The 17,285-nt window shown below is 50.8% G+C and overlaps 1 pseudogene; it reads right to left on the reverse strand.

The window, feature by feature from the left end:
- Positions 1-93: 93 nt before the first annotated feature.
- On the reverse strand, positions 94-16,587 carry LOC119104212 (alpha-1-inhibitor 3-like; annotated as a pseudogene).
- Between the last annotated feature and the right edge of the window lie 698 nt (positions 16,588-17,285).

Genomic DNA, 17,285 nt, shown 5'->3' on the forward strand with positions numbered 1-17,285 from the left:
GGGAAAACAAATCAATGTAAGGGACTTAATGGTGGACTACAATGCACATGTGCTAGGCAGATATAAAAGAAAGACCGAACATTTAAAGCAGCCCAGTGTATTTCCCTCGCATTTTAAATTGGTGGTGCCGCGACAAGCGTTCATACACAGTTGCAAACATCGGTCAAAAGTTACTCAATATTCAGGGTCATCGCTCGCACACAGGGAAACGGCAAAGCGACACAGCAAGGAGTCGGTGTGCTTGATAACACATCTCGCAGCACATCGTGCAGTCATTGGTTAAAAACGATCTTTCGTATGCTGATCTAGAATGCTGGTAGTCAGATTTTTAATACCAAAATGTTCCGGCTTAAGCTGCATGTCTACGATCGAATCACAGAGCGTCGGCGTCCTCTTGACATGACATGTCATGTCACGTGTCTTCCAGTCATGATCCGTGAGAGGCACACACCGGTCTTCAACATAAGTATCAAGCGGCGGGAGAAGACACGGGCGAGAGCTCGTACTCCTGAAACAGAGACGTGACGTCATAAGCATGACGTGACGTCACACAACTGTAAACACATCACCCGCTCACTCACCAAAACAGTCATGCACAGGCCGCAGCTATAAGTATCCGTGTACGGGGGTTGAGTTTTACAGATGTCGAGTAACATTATTCACAAGCTGCAGGAGCTTCGCAGTCACTGGCGGACCATCAAAGGGCGCGTGACGTCACGTGTCTCGTCCCTTTTTAAGTACATTTTTGAGCACCGAACAGAAAACAGTTATTTGTTTTCGATGTTATTAACAGATTTTGAGGTGACACCGGGTCTACATAGCAGACGACAAATCACTTTGGGCACTGGGTCAACGTGGAAGCAAGCTCCACTGGTCCTCGGTGTGTGTTTTCACCGTCATATCGTGTTCTTCCGGCCAGGAAATACGCCACGTGCTGTCCACCGCACACACAGTACCAGCGTCGCTGCTCGCTGTTTTGGGACTCACTGCACGCTCAGCTCCGCGGCGACGTCTCTCCTGACGGAACGGGAGCAATGGACAGCTTCCTAGCGCTGGGATCGAACCCAAACCTCGTGATTCACGGCTTGGCTGGCATACACCCCTCACCAGAATATTGCGATCCTCAGGCCTGAAGAGGTCGTAGACTCGCACCACCGACGGCTTCAGGCCATCCACCTCGTTCTCTCGAATGATGCGGAACTTGAGGCAGACCTTCTCCTCGGTGACCTTGGACAGCGTGAAGGTCACCTTGCCCTTGCTGAAGTCGTATTTGCGTACCGCTGTAGACGGAGAGAGTGGGGAATGGTAAGAATCGTCATCATTATCATCGTCAGACATTTGTGAAGCGGGTAAGGACCAGACAAAACATAGCATGGTAATTTTACAGACACTTGCAGAAGTGCATATACACAGGGAGGTGCAACATCTCCTCCAGGTGCCTATGACACCTGCTTTGCCTTGGCCTCGGGGTTTTTATGACAAAAGAGTTCTGCAACGGTTTGTGTTGGTGCTATTGCAGAAGAAATTACCGTAGATGCAGTGCGAACCACGGAGTCAGAAGTGACAAAAACAAAATTGCAAAATGCGTGGCAGACAGGTGCAGCGCCCTCTCTCGACGCATATGTCGCAGCCGTTTTCACTACTTGTTCGCTTGCTGAGTCGGAAAGGCTTTGCAGTCTTTGATTTTATTGTTGGTGACCTTACTCTGTTCGCAGACACTTGCAGGAATCCTCCAACTATCGCTCTCCCCTCTCCCCTCCTAAATGTCGCTCGATATTGCTTTCTCCCTCTCCCCTCCAACTATCACTCGCTACCCCCACTGTTCAGAGCCTTTGTCTCGGACTCGAAACGTTCGTTGTTTTGAAGAACAGTCCTCGCCGTTTCGGAGGCTATTCTCCACTTACCGCCGCTGTTTCGTAGGCTGCTCCCCACTTACCGTCGCTGGTTCGGAGGCTATTCTCCACTTACCGCCGCTGTTTCGTAGGCTGCTCCCCACTTACCGTCGCTGGTTCGGAGGCTACTCTCCACTTACCGTCGCTGGTTCGGAGGCTACTCTCCACTTACCGCCGCTGTTTAGGCTGCTCCCCACTTACCGTCGCTGGTTCGGAGGCTATTCTCCACTTACCGCCGCTGTTTCGTAACTGCTCCACTTACCGTCACTGGTTCGGAGGCTACTCTCCACTTACCGCCGCTGTTTCGGAGACTTCTCAGTGTGCTGCTGACGGCGATATAGCCCGAGGGCATTTCCACCTCCAGCACGACGCGCTCTGATTTGCCAGAGTCCCCGATATAGGCGGAGCATACCTCCAGCTCATACGAACTGCCTGGAGAGCGGCTGGGACGGGCCTCCGAGGTCACCGCCAGCGAGAATGCTGGCTTCGGCACCTGAGCACGGTGGCTTTGGGGTTAGCATCGCCTCACCAAAGCCGGCTGAAGCAATCCACGTCACCTGTTCATGAATGAGAACTTGCCCAAATTAAAGTATGCATGGTTGCGCGACCGTTCGCTTTTCAACGCAGCCTAAAAGTCGGTAATAAGTATAAGCATTTGAGCACCTGACCGTAGCCACATGTAGTTTTTCAACGCAGACCAGTGCTGCGCACCGTACACGTACAGCCTGAGAAACCACCCGCAACAAACACCAGATCAAGTTGTCTGGGATAGAAAATGAAATGTACTGCGAACACATCTTGCCAGCAAATGTGCTCTAAGGTACAAACGTCATTTGGAGCAGAGCGCCAACACATTTCTTAAGCTTATTGTCGGAGCCGACCCCCGTTTTCCGTTGGCAATCGTGAGAACGGAACCGTCCCATCAGACATGACACGGCAGGTATAGCTGACAGGTCGTGGTTCATAACCATGCTACATACTCGGGAGCGGCTGGAGTAGCGGAAGCTGGTGCGGTAGATGACGCAGCCGGATGGGCTGACGGTGAAGGTGACCTCAGCTGGCAGCTGCGGGCAAGATGACGGCCTTAGGGAGAGGTGGGAGTGGAAGCGGAAGAAGCATGGGCGTGGCCGGATGAACACAGCGAAGTTCCTGGCCCTGGAACTTCTGATGGCCTGCAGTCATCAGAAGTGCCTCTGTTGACTGCAGAGGCCAGCTCCTACATGGGGAACGTCGTCTGGGATAGAAAATAGCTTCAGCTTTAGCATCCTCATCAAGAAATGACCACATGTTTAAACAAAATCAATGAAGGGTACTATTAGCAGCAAGGTAATCGTCTGCTTGAGTCAGGCGCAAGAGTTTGGACTCAAAAAACCACACTGAGGAAGGAGTTTAATATATTTTGAATTCCATTTTTCATCTGGTAAGCTACATTCGCAGTAATCGTTCAAGTTAAGCGAACACCCGCCGACTGAAATCGGCTAGCACCACACGCTTTCCGCAGCCACGTACCTCAAAATCTGCCACCTTTTCTTGTTGCAGTAGCAGACGGTTGGACGAGTCCACCACAAGTGTGGAGGGGTGTCCGGCAGCACTCACTGTAACGCTAGTGGACAACTCCGAAGAAAAAGTGCGTTTGGCAAACTCTGCCAGCGCCTGCAGCGCTACAATCGTGTCCTATAAACCAGAAAAGACACGTCGTCAAAATCATAGCGATGCTGCGGTCTTTTGCTGTCGGTTGAAACGTTCTAAATCATCTGCGTTGTAACGACAACAGCTGGTCCTGTTCTCAAATTCAGCACTTTCAAAGTGTTCCTCAGTCGATGTTGGAGAGGGGAGGGACCATGGCTAGACGTTACCAGCCTGCCAATCTACTGTTGTGCTCTGTGGTGACACATACTTATTACAGCAATGCTCAGCTGGTCAGGTGTCACCAGCCTCCGCCTTTTTATGGTCATATGCTTATATCAACGAACCACTGGGAAAATTTCCGCCAAACCTATTAATCTGTTAGACCACCTCCACAAGTACTCACAACCGCAGGAATCCACGGTCTACCTGTGTGGAGATGAAGCCGCCCAGACTGTTGCGCTGCTTGTTGATCCACTTGACGGCCCGCGCCGCCTGCTCCATGTTCTCCTGACCCGAGAGGTGGACCAGGGAGAGCACCATGTATGCCGTCATCTCAATGTCCACGGCCCGACTGCCGCCGTCTGTGGACCAGGGAGAGCACCATACGTGCCATCAACCCAATGTATATTGCCGGATGGAATCAAAGCCGGTCATGGTCAATTCCCAACAAACTCGAAGATGGTGTCACTCACAAAATGAGGCTGTCATTCTTCCCGCCGTCTAATGAATGACGTTTCCGCCGCCTCCTCCAATGCTCGAATGACAATACACACAGTTCATGCTGTCGTCACCCACCATCACAAAAGTTAGACGCTACTCTAGGGTAAAATGGCAGGTTCAGATGGAGTACTAATCGGAATGCCTGACGTCGTTGACCAAATTAGCAGGATGACGTCATTGGTCAGGGACGCCCACCAATGATTTGAGTAGTCCTGGACGCCTACCAGATGTCACCACTCACACATGGTCAGTTGCTGCCTGCAGAGAATGGCGTCGCGTATGCGAAATATAATTGGCCTTTCATCTGACATCAGACGCCGCATTCCTCCAACGTGGTATACACACAAACTGAATTGCCGCTATCGTCATGGAGAATGACGTCATTGACAGACGAAGATGTAGCCGCAATTCCGTATGACGTCACTGGTTTAACTTTTCAAGATGACCCGCATCACTCACACAATTGTTATTGCTCTTAATACATCGCACCATTTCGATGAGAGACGCATCGTATCTAATTTAAAGTACCATTTCAGTAAGACGGACGCAGTTGCGGTGACCTTTCTGTCGGAAGGTGTCACTCACAGATGGAGCGGCGATCGCCCTCCCAGAAGAGGGCGTCCGACCCTCCGTCTTGGCCTTCTGCATCAGAGCGGAGACCAGCTGTTGGCCGCGCTGTTCCCGGCCCAGTACCACGTGCGTATAGGCTAACAGCACCTGCGCGATATGGAACAGCTGCAGCTCCTCGTATCGAACAGGGCGGCGTTTGGAGCACGAGCAGCGGCCTGTTCGAAGACCTGGAGCTCAGGTAATGGGGACGGACGCCTAACGCAACCTTCGGCCGTTTTTAACATTGCCACTAGGGCGGTGCACGAGAGGGAACAGAGTCGGGAAACGAAACATGAAAGTCACCTCCAGCACTTCAAGAGACAAAGACGCATCCTGCTATCTTCCACATACGATGCAGGTTAGCGAAGTTCACGGCTATAGCCGGTGCCACGTATAGGAAAGAGGCGACGAGTCGCGCGCGGAATATCGTATATCCGCCCAAATATGCAGCTATCTTCTGCTACGAACAACATTGCTGACCGTTTCGCTCAAACTGCTAAAGCATTACAAGAACAAATATACGAACTTTGCGGTAAACGTCCATTGTCAACAGTGTGGGGCCACTAGGCAATCTACATAAAGTGAAGCGACACTGTAGCAGTAATTCTGATGAAACCCTCAGAGCTAATAGGCCATACCTCGGCATACAGTGTTTTGTTGGTCAGACTGATGCCGCGCTCCAGGCAGGTGAAGCCGCTCCTCAGACTCCTGGTGTTTTCTGCCCCGAGGGCGAGCATGACGAACGCCGTCAGGGCGGCCGGGCCGCCCCGCTCCGTGCCGCCCTGGTGAGTGAACACACCGGCGTCACCAGGAGATCATCTCTTGGTCAGGACAGATGTGGATGTGAAGAACATCTGTGACATTTTCGTTTACGCCCTGACCATTTTATAGCACGGATGTACGCCTGTTGACGTAATGATCCTCACTCCATATTATTTGACCCCAGCCTGAGAGCTCTGTGTCCCGATACCCGCAGCACGGGCGTGGAGCCGGGGATTGGTATATCCCATTCGCCATCATGACGACGCATCCCTTGCCTTCAGCTCCTTGTGAATGACGCTGCCGATCGGACGGAAGCAGCCGTCATCCTGCTGCTGCTGTACCAGCCATTGCTCGCTCTGCTTGGTCGACTCCTCGTCTGGCAAATAAGTTATGGTCAGCTAGTGAGGAGAATCGGCCACGGTACCAGCCGTCTCACACTGCGAATGGCTGACTCCTCATCTTGACAGGTCATGGTCAGCTAATGGGATACAGCAGGCATCAAAGTGTTGCTACCGTGCCACCCAGCTGACGCTGGCCACGAGCCTCTTTGTCTTGATAAGAATACCATGGTTACGTGGTGAATGGGGCAGCTCTGACCATGCCGCTTTGCAGCGGCCATTTGTCTGCGGTCTTGGTCAGCTTCTAGTCTGGGCATGAAGATGAGACGGCAAAGTTATGGTCAACTTTGGACGGAAGCAACTTTCACTCTGCTGCTGCTACTGCACCAGTTAACTCTTGCTCGTGATGGCTGACTTCTCTTATGGACATGGCAGCAGATAGGGCGCAGGTATGGTCAGCTATTGAAAGCTAACAACTTTTCCCTGCTGCTGCTGCACCAGCTGGCTCTCGCTTGCATTGGTAACTTCGCGCATGGGCGAGACAAACGGAACAGTGGGGTCTGCCCCGTTATCCCCGGTGGTCCCACATAATCCCACTGACACGTCCGCTCCCGTTAACTGGCTGGCTGTAGCTCCTCAGAGTCGAAGCCAAGGTGATTCTTCCTCGGCGCGGTGAAGGTCATTCTTCGCATGGCGCAGTGAAGAATGACCTTCACCAAGGTCGTTCTTCACTGCGCTATGCGAAGGTCGTTCAACGCGCGCCAACCACCTCTGATCGTAGTGCAGCACTGCACTATCGCTCTGGACTTATGCTGATCATGATGGTGATAATGACAACATGACAGTTACATCGACAATGATGACGTTCTTTCCCACAGTGGATATGTAAAAGCAGGCAACCCTGAGCCAAGAGTACATATTAGAGGCGCCAGGGGTGTGCTGCAATTAATCCAATAACCGAAACACTTGTTGTACCGCGACATGTTGCACCCACCAATAACGATGTACTCGGACGCCTCCTTGAAGGACTTGACGACGAAGGCGGTGAGCCACAGCGAGCCTTCCGGGTCATCCCGGCCGAACGAAGAGTACGAGCCGTCCCGATGCCTGTACCGCAGCTGAGTCTGGTACCCTAGGGTACATCATGAGAGAGTCACAGAAAGCATGGGTCACGTGACTGGGTCTAGAACCATCAGGCTCAGCGCAGATCACAAGTTTCAAGTTTTGTAACTTGATCTGGCACACTCTGATGCAAACAAGAAGGTCTACGGGCCGCACGTGTCAGCTGCCACCGAGGCTTCCTCCTTGCCATCTAATTCACCTCACCAAACCCAGCGATGACCTTGTCCAAATTTCGAGGCACACGTTTTCTATCTACCCAAGGTCTGCCAAAGATGTTCAGCAATCAGAAACCGAAAGGGGTCGTGAAGTTCCGTGGGGGTAGTTATCGTCAGATTCATCGCACGTGCGGAAAGGCAGCTGGAACGGTCTTTGCACACATCTGTTACACACGTACAGTGCTACCTCTCCAGGAAGTAAGACTAGTATCTAGTGTGTCAATGAGCCATCATCATTTTTGCCCTTTCACCCTAACTCTCGCCCTCATTTTCTCGCCCTCGCCCTCAGAGGAAAAAGGATCGATACACCTTATCTAAAGTTTTCTATGGGTTTTCTGAGGGTTTTCTGGCATATCGTGCAATCACGCGCAAATTTCCGCCGGCTATGGGGCACGCAGTGTAAGCATTTCGACGCGAAAAACGTGTCCCTAGCTAATTGGTTTTCTGAGTACCGACGTTCTCGATGAACACGGCACAGTAATTTGCTGCCAGCGCGTGTGGAGGCCTCAACCGACGATTCCGCGGACCGCTGGCGGTGAGATGACACCGCTTCGTTAACGGAGTCCTACATCATACAGATATGCTCAAAACACGTGCCAATACATACCGCTGCACTCAGAAATGAAGAATGACCACGGCCGTTAGCGTCGCTCTGAGGCGTGGTCTCGTGTATATGAGCGTGTAAAGAGCATGTGTGTTTGAGCATGCACACTTGAGCATCTGTAAGGATGCATCTGGAAAATATGACCTGCGACTTGGTCTAGTGGCGTTAATTGGTTACCTAGAGGCATTAAATGTATTACCCATCGCGACACCTCGTTAAGAGGCGCTATCTCTTTTAGTCTGGAACGGCACGGCGGAGCTCGCATCGAACCCCTATCCGTTCACGTTATGAAAAAACCGTGACTCATGACGAGGGGTAAACGGTTGTTTCAGCTGTGTACCACACTGTAGACGGGCTTATCCTCTGGTTCAATCACGAAATTAGTGCTACTGGGTGCTTTATCCTGACACGCTATTCCAGCTGTTTTGTTTATTTTTTCCTTTAAGTGTTGTTTATACGTCCTCGAGACACTCGGACGACATTTGCCACGCATTGGAACGCCAGGAAGCTCAAGTGGGAGATGAAGTGATCTATGTGCAAGTGGAGCACATCTGAGTTATTGACGTCCTTCCTGAACGACGCGCTGCATTGGCCAAAACGCGTTTCACGTACCAGACGAATACGCTCTTCCATTTAGATATTCAAACACAGATTGCATGCGACTTGATACGCTGCATTGATGGTGCATTGATGGTGTGACTTGACACGCCGCAAGTGCTTTGAAATCCAGAGGTATTCGGCACGCACCCCTCCGTTTCTGATGGTGCACGTTGGCGTGCGCAAGTCGGCGCCAGCTGCTGTTTTCGTGACCTGGATTGGTCCAAACCATTCTGAATTCCACGCCTGTCTGCCTGGTCCGCCTGGTTTTTGTCCCACCTCGTCTCATGCCATGATAATCCAGCCCTGCTCCCCGGGGGTCAGCAGTTCCGTATGCTCCGAGTCTCTGTCTCACCTCGTCTCATGCCGTTGATGGTCAGGTCCCGGTCACCAGGGGTGAGCAGCCCGGTGTGCTCCAGGTACGCCCTCACGTGGATGTACGGCACGAAGACCAACATGTTGGGCTCTCCTCCGCCCGTCGGGATGTCCACCAGTCGGCCCAGGTTCTGGCAGTCATGGCCGTGGGTAACTACACATGGAGAAGTCGGTGAAGCAGCTTCGTTAATTACAATGGCAGCGGAAGAACATCTCAAAAGAGACTTCATCTCAAAGACAAGTTGCAACCAATTTAATGCAATTCGTCCATTAGCCATACTACATTTTTTTAATCTCCACCTTGATAGGGAGAGTGTCGAACCCCTCACCCCCCCCCCCCCCCCGCCCATGGCGTTCTGAGGGTATTTAGGCTGTTGACTTGGCAGATCGCGCACGGTGGGCCAGCATTGGTGCATTAATAAAGCCCTACATCATCAGCAAATGTTCAAGTACACAAAGCCGTAGCTGTTCGATTTTCCAGGAAACTTGTCCTTTGGCCCAGCCAAGTTTGGTCAACAAGAGGCGTGGCCTCGAACAACGGTAGGGTGGAGTTGTAGGCTGGAGTCCCCCATCATTGAGTGTCATACAAGGGCTTATATTTTTCTAAGGGCGAGGATGAAATCAGGAAGGAATATGCATGCATTCGTCACGTTTGCTGTACTCTCAATGGTATCTGTGAGTGTCATGGATCAAAACTGGATGAACAGATGTGAGATACATAAGGAACAAACTCACTCCGTACGAAGGTCCGAGCAGATCGCCCACCACGGAGAAATAAGCCCGTCAGAATCCGGCACCAGGCCTTCAGGACCACCATCGGGATCCGCTCCACGTGAGGCTCAGCTCCTAGCACATCGGGAGCAAGTCAGGCCCTGCTATAACAGGAGGTACGGTCGCATCATGGCCTCAGGCCTTTTAAGCGACGATCCGCGACAGGCTCGCTACTATTGATGGCGATCGTTGTGCAAGTAAAGCATGCGATACTATTACAAACGAAAACACACACATTGACAGAGTTCTGGTGCTCAACGTCACGCGGTGAAAGATCGTGGTGTATTACCTCTAGGACGCTATAACCCGCACTAGAGCTGTTCGAAAAGTGGAGTTTGTTATGGAACAACAGCTGCTTGAGGTAATAAACGACGAGCTGCATAGGGATTTAATTATATCGAAAACGAAATAAAAATTTCGCAATACTGTTAAGACCAACTGAGACCCGTCCTGGTTGCTTAGCTCTCTCAAGGCAAATTTACTTGCGTACGCATAAAACAAAGCTATGGTATCTCCATCTCTACCTAGAGCTGCAATGCTCCTCGCATGATTTCCGCGCTTATTGTCCCAACCTTCCCAGTCACACACCGCAACAAGCCATCATACCTCACTCAACACCATGTAGCAAAGCACCTCAAACACCGTCATGTTTACTTACACTGCACTCCACCAAAGACACTATAGCACACCATCACGCCACCGTTTAGCTAACGCACGCACGCACCGGGTGAGTTCGCTGGACTAAACCAGGACCAGCGTACAGATGACTCTGTCACAAGAGTCGTCACTCACCTTCGTCCAGGCACACGAACCGTGACGTCGTCTCCTCCTGCGGGAATCCCTCGGGCTTGACCACTAGCGGACGGATGACAGTGTCACTGTCGGTCACAGCAGGAGGGTCACGGTGTTTGTGCTGCCAATAACATTCCAAACGCAGGTGCGTGGGAAATTCGCAGCACGGACGATGTCGGGGAAAGATTCTTATTGAGCCGATACTTGTATGAAACCTTCTCCCGCGCATGCTAAGCTAGTAAAAACAGCGAGGAGCATGTGCGTCTACAAGCTTCTTCCCACCACCCCTTCTCCCTTCCTACACACATTAGTAAACAATTGTTTTCAAATATAGTGCAACTGGCGCAGTCCCAGGGAGCCCTCGCGGCGATTCAGACGACAACAGATCTACCTCTTTGACGTCAAAATGACGTCACACCCGATAGATCCTGCACCCATGGGTGTTTGAAGTGAACTGGACGACATTATTAGACGTGACGTCATGCAGAATCCTTTTTCGTTACGTCATTGAAGCGAGACAGACGTGACGCAACGGATTCATCTATATGCTTGCCATATTATGTGACCATCACCAGCGACGTGTGACCAAATGTGTTAAACGCGTCAAAACTAGCATAATTTGCAGTTTCCATTCCTAGACATATACGGTTGATCTAAATTGTTGCGGTGGAGTACTCAATAACTTTTGTGTTACTTCGGCCCATGCGTAGGTCTCATAGCCCCAGTTGTAGGTCGGTGCTGTGCAAACTGTGCGAAGTATAAAATTGACTGCATTAGCTACATAATTCATCGCAGAAAATCTTATGTATGTGGATAGCGACCCAAAACCAACCAGAATCAACGAACGTGCGTGCAAGACTTGAGACGTAAGGCGCCGGGCGCAATCCAGAAGCAAGACATGAGTGATTCCAGATTCTCGGGTCATCGGCCGTAATCCTCTCATTCCAGCCAATCAGATGTTTAGGTCTTCAGCTGGCATCGGCATATTGAGCAGAGTGGCTTGGCAACATTAGATAAGCTGTTGCTTTCTACCTTCCGCTGGTGCCAATTATCCCCTGATTTACTTCTATAGGAGTCACCACGCTACAGATGCCGTGTATTAAAATCAATACATTTCCGACAATCAACCACGCTGCATCATAAATTGAGCCCACCACCAGAGCTAAAAGCGATCGAAAGCCTCCCGCCAGAGCTAAAAACCTTCGAAAGCTCACCTGCCGGGGCCGACGGTGTTCGGCTGGTCACAGTTGCCGTCTCGGAGTCTGGCCGTGACGGTGATGTTGACCTCGCCCAGAGAGGTGAAGGTCAGCGGGAAGTGGCTGACCTTGGAGCGGCCCGCCGGCACACAGAGGTCAATGCCCGCGGGCGAAACCTCGTCGGCCAGCGAGTAATCCTCCGACGCCGCCAGCTCCAGGTACACCTGCCGGGAACGGGCACTGTAACGCCCGGCGCAGAGACCTGTGGGGTGACAGCTGGTGTGCTGGTGGGCATTGCAACATCTGCAACTGGTAGCCGGTATGTGCTGCAATGTCTGCAACTGGCACCTTGTGTGCACTGCGACGTCTGCTAACGTAGCAGGGTGACGTCTTAGATAGAGTTGCCTAAAGCCTGGAGCTGGAGATGTCTGAGGGACGGGTACCACAAACCGTTCAGCCAAATGTGTTTTCATCGCTATTGTAGCGATTGAGAGAGCGCGTTGTGTGTATCTGGCAAAGATACAAATTTGTGAGGATGTATTGCAATGGCGTGCGAGAGTGCTGTATTCAAATCCTTGCGACGCAATGTCACTCGAGGCGCGCCTTAACTTGGTTGAAAAGTACTGTATTTTGTGTGGGTATGCACAGCTGGAATTTTAGCGAATGCTTTGCAAGACACCTGGTGAGCCACGTCTAACGGTCAGAGGACATATAACACCAGGTATAACACTAAGTGTGTTTCTCTACATGTAGGCCGGAATGTTTTGTGGGTAAAATTATTATACCCATCTTTGATTGTGAGCAGGTCTCTGCAATCAGCAGCTAATGACAATCAGTTACCTTCACAACAGATTAGCGGCTTACCTAACGTGCGAGTATCGCAGCCTATGAAAAATGGCTGAGTATTTGTGACCCTCTTACCGACAGGCTGGAGTCGAGGAAGTTGAACACGGTGGACGACATGTTAAGGACCTCTCCGCGCTTCACGGAGTACGGCAGCGTGACCTCCGTGAAGAACGGCTTGAAAGATTTGATGGCTGATTTGTTGGAGACGCCGAACCCGTCCTGGTAGCACACGATGATGTCATGGCCAGTTGAAGGCAAATTACGAACAGGCAGGCCATTGGTGCTCAAGTGCTCGAGTCTTGGGAATTTTTATTGTGTTAGCTTTGTTTCCATTAAACAGACATAATTAAGATTTATGTCATGGGATGTCTTGGCAATGTGTTATTGTTGTTATCATTCAGACTTCACGAGGCACCGAGCTGCTGAGGCTATATGGTGTCGCCTGCCTCTCATCCTGGCAGGAAGGGCAGGCACCGCGGGGAATCGAACCCTATTTCTCCGGTTTCCCAGGTGCGCAGTGGTTGCTGCAGATGCCTTAACCACCACACTACCGGCACCCCTGTCTTGGCGATATGTCTTGAAGACCAGCACTAAATATGTTAAAGACCAGCATTAATCAAGACGTCAGCTATCAGGAAGAAAATCATGTTGCGCACCTGAAATCCTCGTCACCTGTATTTCGTCTAACCGGAAGATGTTTAATTACCCATGCATACGCTACATACCTGCCAAACGGCGGAAACCGCCGTGGAGCCTGACAAATGGAAATCTCACCTACCAAGGGCTTGGAAATCCACGATAACCTAGAGCCACAAGCCTCTCCCGCGCCCAGAGGCGGAACTACCCTCCGGCCTAGGACAGAGAAGTCCTGAAATACCTGGGAACGAGAGCTTCCGACCTACACAGAGGTGGAAGGTTGGGAGCTCCCGACCCACACGGGGATGGGAGGTCGAGAGCTCCCGACCTATACAGGGGCGGAAGTCCTGGCCGGGGATCACAGACTACTTCTAGCGCCTGGGACCGGCAATCACGGACTTCTTCGGTTCGAAAGCTATCCACCTACCAGAGAGTCGGATCCTCTTCATTTACCTGGGGGTGGGAGCAGATGGCGGAGCCGACCCACGACGTGATGGTGTCTGGCATGTCTTGGGTCAGCACTTTGGTGCCCTCCACGCTGTCGGCACAGAAAGTCTCCCGTGTAAGGGTCGGTAAGGAGAAGGGAAAGTCAACCGACGACAAAGGTAGCGGTCACCGTTTGAAGTGCAAACTAACACCACGCCAAGGAATATTGGTGATGCACTTCAGGAAACAGCGCGCCTTACAAACAAAAAGACTCGCCCAAGGAGGATAAAGAAGGTGCCGCTTATGTGGTGCGGCATGATACCGAGCTAAAAGACTGGATCAGAACGTGTTTGGAAGAGGAAGAGGGTTTAGTTTGCATCTGGGTGGGCTAAAGTGCAGTGCAATTCAGAATAGATTTCGAAGTTGTAGTTCAGCTGAGGAGCTCATTTACCCCGTCTGATCTACCGAGCGGTTCGTACCTGCGACTCATAAACCGTGCGCATGTTGCGGGCATATCACAACACTGAATCACGGTCGGCATTGGACAAGCGACAACAATGGAATACAGGACAGAGAGCGTGCATATCTGACCACTACAGTGACGCTTGTTGAGGAGCAGCCTAGAGGTCCTCCGTGGCCAGTCCCCCTCCCCTTCAGCTGCGCGCAACGCACTCCTCTGACTTCTGTCTCACCCGATCGTCTCGATGGAGAAGAGGAGTGCCTCCGGGAAGAACTCGCGGACCTGGTCTCCGATCGGAGCGGATTCGGCTGCTGCTACGCCCACTTTATGCTGGTCAATATCTTGGGGTGCAAACCCAAATGGTGCCGTTCCTTGGCGGTTGGCAGAGACCGGTCCGGCATCGGAGTCGGGTGACGACTGAGTGGTGACGCCAAGTTAGCAACGTAAGACACAGCCAACAGCTGCGTAGGTAAGTATGAATCGCAAGTGACAGAATGGTAAATATTCGCACAACAGAGTTTAGAGGACAGCTTCACCCCCATAGCTCTCTCGGAGGCAACGTGACTCACTCACAGCCTTTAAATGTGATTTGCATGTCTCTTGATGAAAATGACTTACAAATGCAACATTGTTGGTAGAAATATCAAAAAGAGCACTGATTTCCTCCTCCGGTATCTGCTGGGGCGGCACGCGTTTGTAGCAGGGCCTCGTCTCCAGCACCAGGTTGGTCATCACCAGAAAGCCCGTCCTCTGGGAAGTGGTAGATAATGGTGTGATAGAAAACTACTTATTGACAAACAGCTTCGTTGCAGGAAATGGACATCTGGCTAGCTAAGAATTCCAATAGATTTGATCATACATGGCAGGCACGTTGTACTGAAACACTCAGGCACTTTGTTTTACGGGCTGTATAAAAAAGTCCCTAAATAGAAGAGAGAACATCACTGAACACACTTCCACGTGCACAACGCAGCATTTGAGACGATCTGATTGCTGTCTTCACAGCCGGCTAACGACATTCCCAATTACACAAGTGAGGTGCTGCCCATCGCATCGAAGGCGGCGACAGCCAACAATACAATGGCTCTCCCAACTGAACCAACCCGGCTGTGGGACATGCAAGACTGACGTTCCAGATGCACCTTGCTCAGACACAAGGTAACAGGGACATCACAAAAGGCTCACATAGCCGGAGACAATTCGGGACAGGGCGGACATTCTACTGGCCCGGCGTCATGGGTCAAACCTCTCATTCCGCATAAATATTAGCGATGGAATGCTTTACTACTGGAATGAGCGCGTGACATTGTCTGCATATGAAAAAGTAACACAGATCAGAAAACTTATTGTAATTTTATCGGCGTGTGCTCAGTCACCGAACCCAATTGCCTCTAGCTTGTATGACGGAAAGGATATATTGATGGAATTTGTCTTATTTCAACCAGTAATGTAACACTTGTAACACACAGTAACACTTGAGATTGCTTACACACTCTTCGGCTATTTATATGACATTTCCAACATATAAAACCACATTTTTCTCACCGATTTCTCTTTCTCTCTCCCTCTCTCTCTCTCTCTCTCTCTCTCTCTCTCTCTCTCTCTCTCTCTCTCTCTCTCTCTCTCTCTCTCTCTCTCTCTCTCTCTCTCTCTCTCTCTCTCTCTCTCTCTCGCAGATGAGCGGATGCTATCATTGTTGTATCAAGTCGTTGTGATGCATGGTGCTGGCAAGTCAGATCATCCACGCTATTGCAAACAGCTCACGGCGAAGTGTGATTCGCTGCATGCATAGCTACCGCGCCAGTTGATGTGGCAGAGATAGATATGTCTAATTGCATGTTGCATTGCATCTAACATGCATGTCTAATTTTCAACATATTCTATGACAGTTGAACACGTTATCTGCATCCTCTGTCAGATCTGAATGAAACGGGCTGTACATGCCAAATTCGTAAGGAACATTGCAGCTTAAAAGCATATTTTTAAAGCTTGGTTTTGCTAGAGAAGTAATTGATGTAAGTTGCTGTGTTTCGAAAAACAACATTGTGGATGGCTGAAATGTTAATGAAGGTCACGTGATTTTACGTCACCCGGTCGCGGTTTTGAAAATTGAGTAAACACTAACCTGAAAATAACCAAAAATGCAGTGGATCATTTCCAGTTCAGTGTTATGTGGTTACGTGCAACTAAGGTCGAGTTATCTGAGTTATGAACCCCCAAAACCGACCATGCTACTTGACCTAAAAATACGCCAGGCTGTACCTAATCAGTCGCTGCTCCAATTTTTCCCAAAAAGGCACCGCCGAATTCTGGGTATAAGACAACGCCATGCTGATGCTGTCAGCGAGAGAAAAAGTAAACGGCGTTATTTGGCCCCTTCACTTTTCGCTTTGTCGTGGAATAAACCAGCCACTGGACACTCACCTCGAACGTCGTGAGCGTGTCGTACCGGTCGGTCCTGAAGGGAGCCCTGGCGGGTTTCAAATCAAAGAAGTCATCACTGCCTGGCCGTGGGGAGCGCTGCGATGCGTCCGGTCCCTGCTCTTCATTTGAGGCACCACTCCTGGCGGCGGAGACCAAGACGCGGTCACACAAGGGTCACACAGGGGTCACACAGGGGTTACAGTGGTCACACAAGGGTTACAGGGGTCACACAGGGGTTACAGGGGTCACACAGCTGCACCGGCGGTGTAGTCAAGCGGAAACGAGCAGAATGGTGTAGGGATGGGAAAGGTGCACTTCATCCCGTTGAGGGTGATGTTGATTGGGTCAGATGTGTCTCATTGTTGGCTGGTCTTGCCGTACCTGCCTCGCAACCAGAGATTGAACGGTTACGAAGAGGTTTTCTGCGCATACATGTTACGCCATTTGAGGTAAAGTATTTACTTTGTTAGGATGGTCTTTTAAAACAGATGTCCTTCGAAACGTGCTCAGAATCTTTAAATCCTTACAGGCTCTCAACCAAAAGGACCCACAGTAAATTCGGTTCCTCTAGCTCTCCTAGTTGCTGAGATCTCAGGGGCGGTCAAATTGGTTCTATTCCAGCGACGGGTATCCAACCCACCACTCGAGCACGTGTTAAGAGTAACAATTGAGAGACATGTTGGAGAAGCAATTACTGGGGCTGACATGGCCGCTAAGTTTTTCAGTATCTTCAATGATTTCTCGTTATTTCTCCAAATTATCGTCGGCCGTTTTGAAGAGACGATAATGCGGAAATGGGGACATCGGGGAGACGTGTTACGCACACTACGGAACTGAGAGGGTTACTCTACGAGACCTTACAAACATTGGA

The sequence above is a fragment of the Pollicipes pollicipes genome, unplaced genomic scaffold (assembly GCF_011947565.3).
Source record: "Pollicipes pollicipes isolate AB1234 unplaced genomic scaffold, Ppol_2.1 Scaffold_6052;HRSCAF=7182_pilon_pilon_pilon, whole genome shotgun sequence".
NCBI lineage: Eukaryota > Metazoa > Arthropoda > Thecostraca > Pollicipedomorpha > Pollicipedidae > Pollicipes > Pollicipes pollicipes.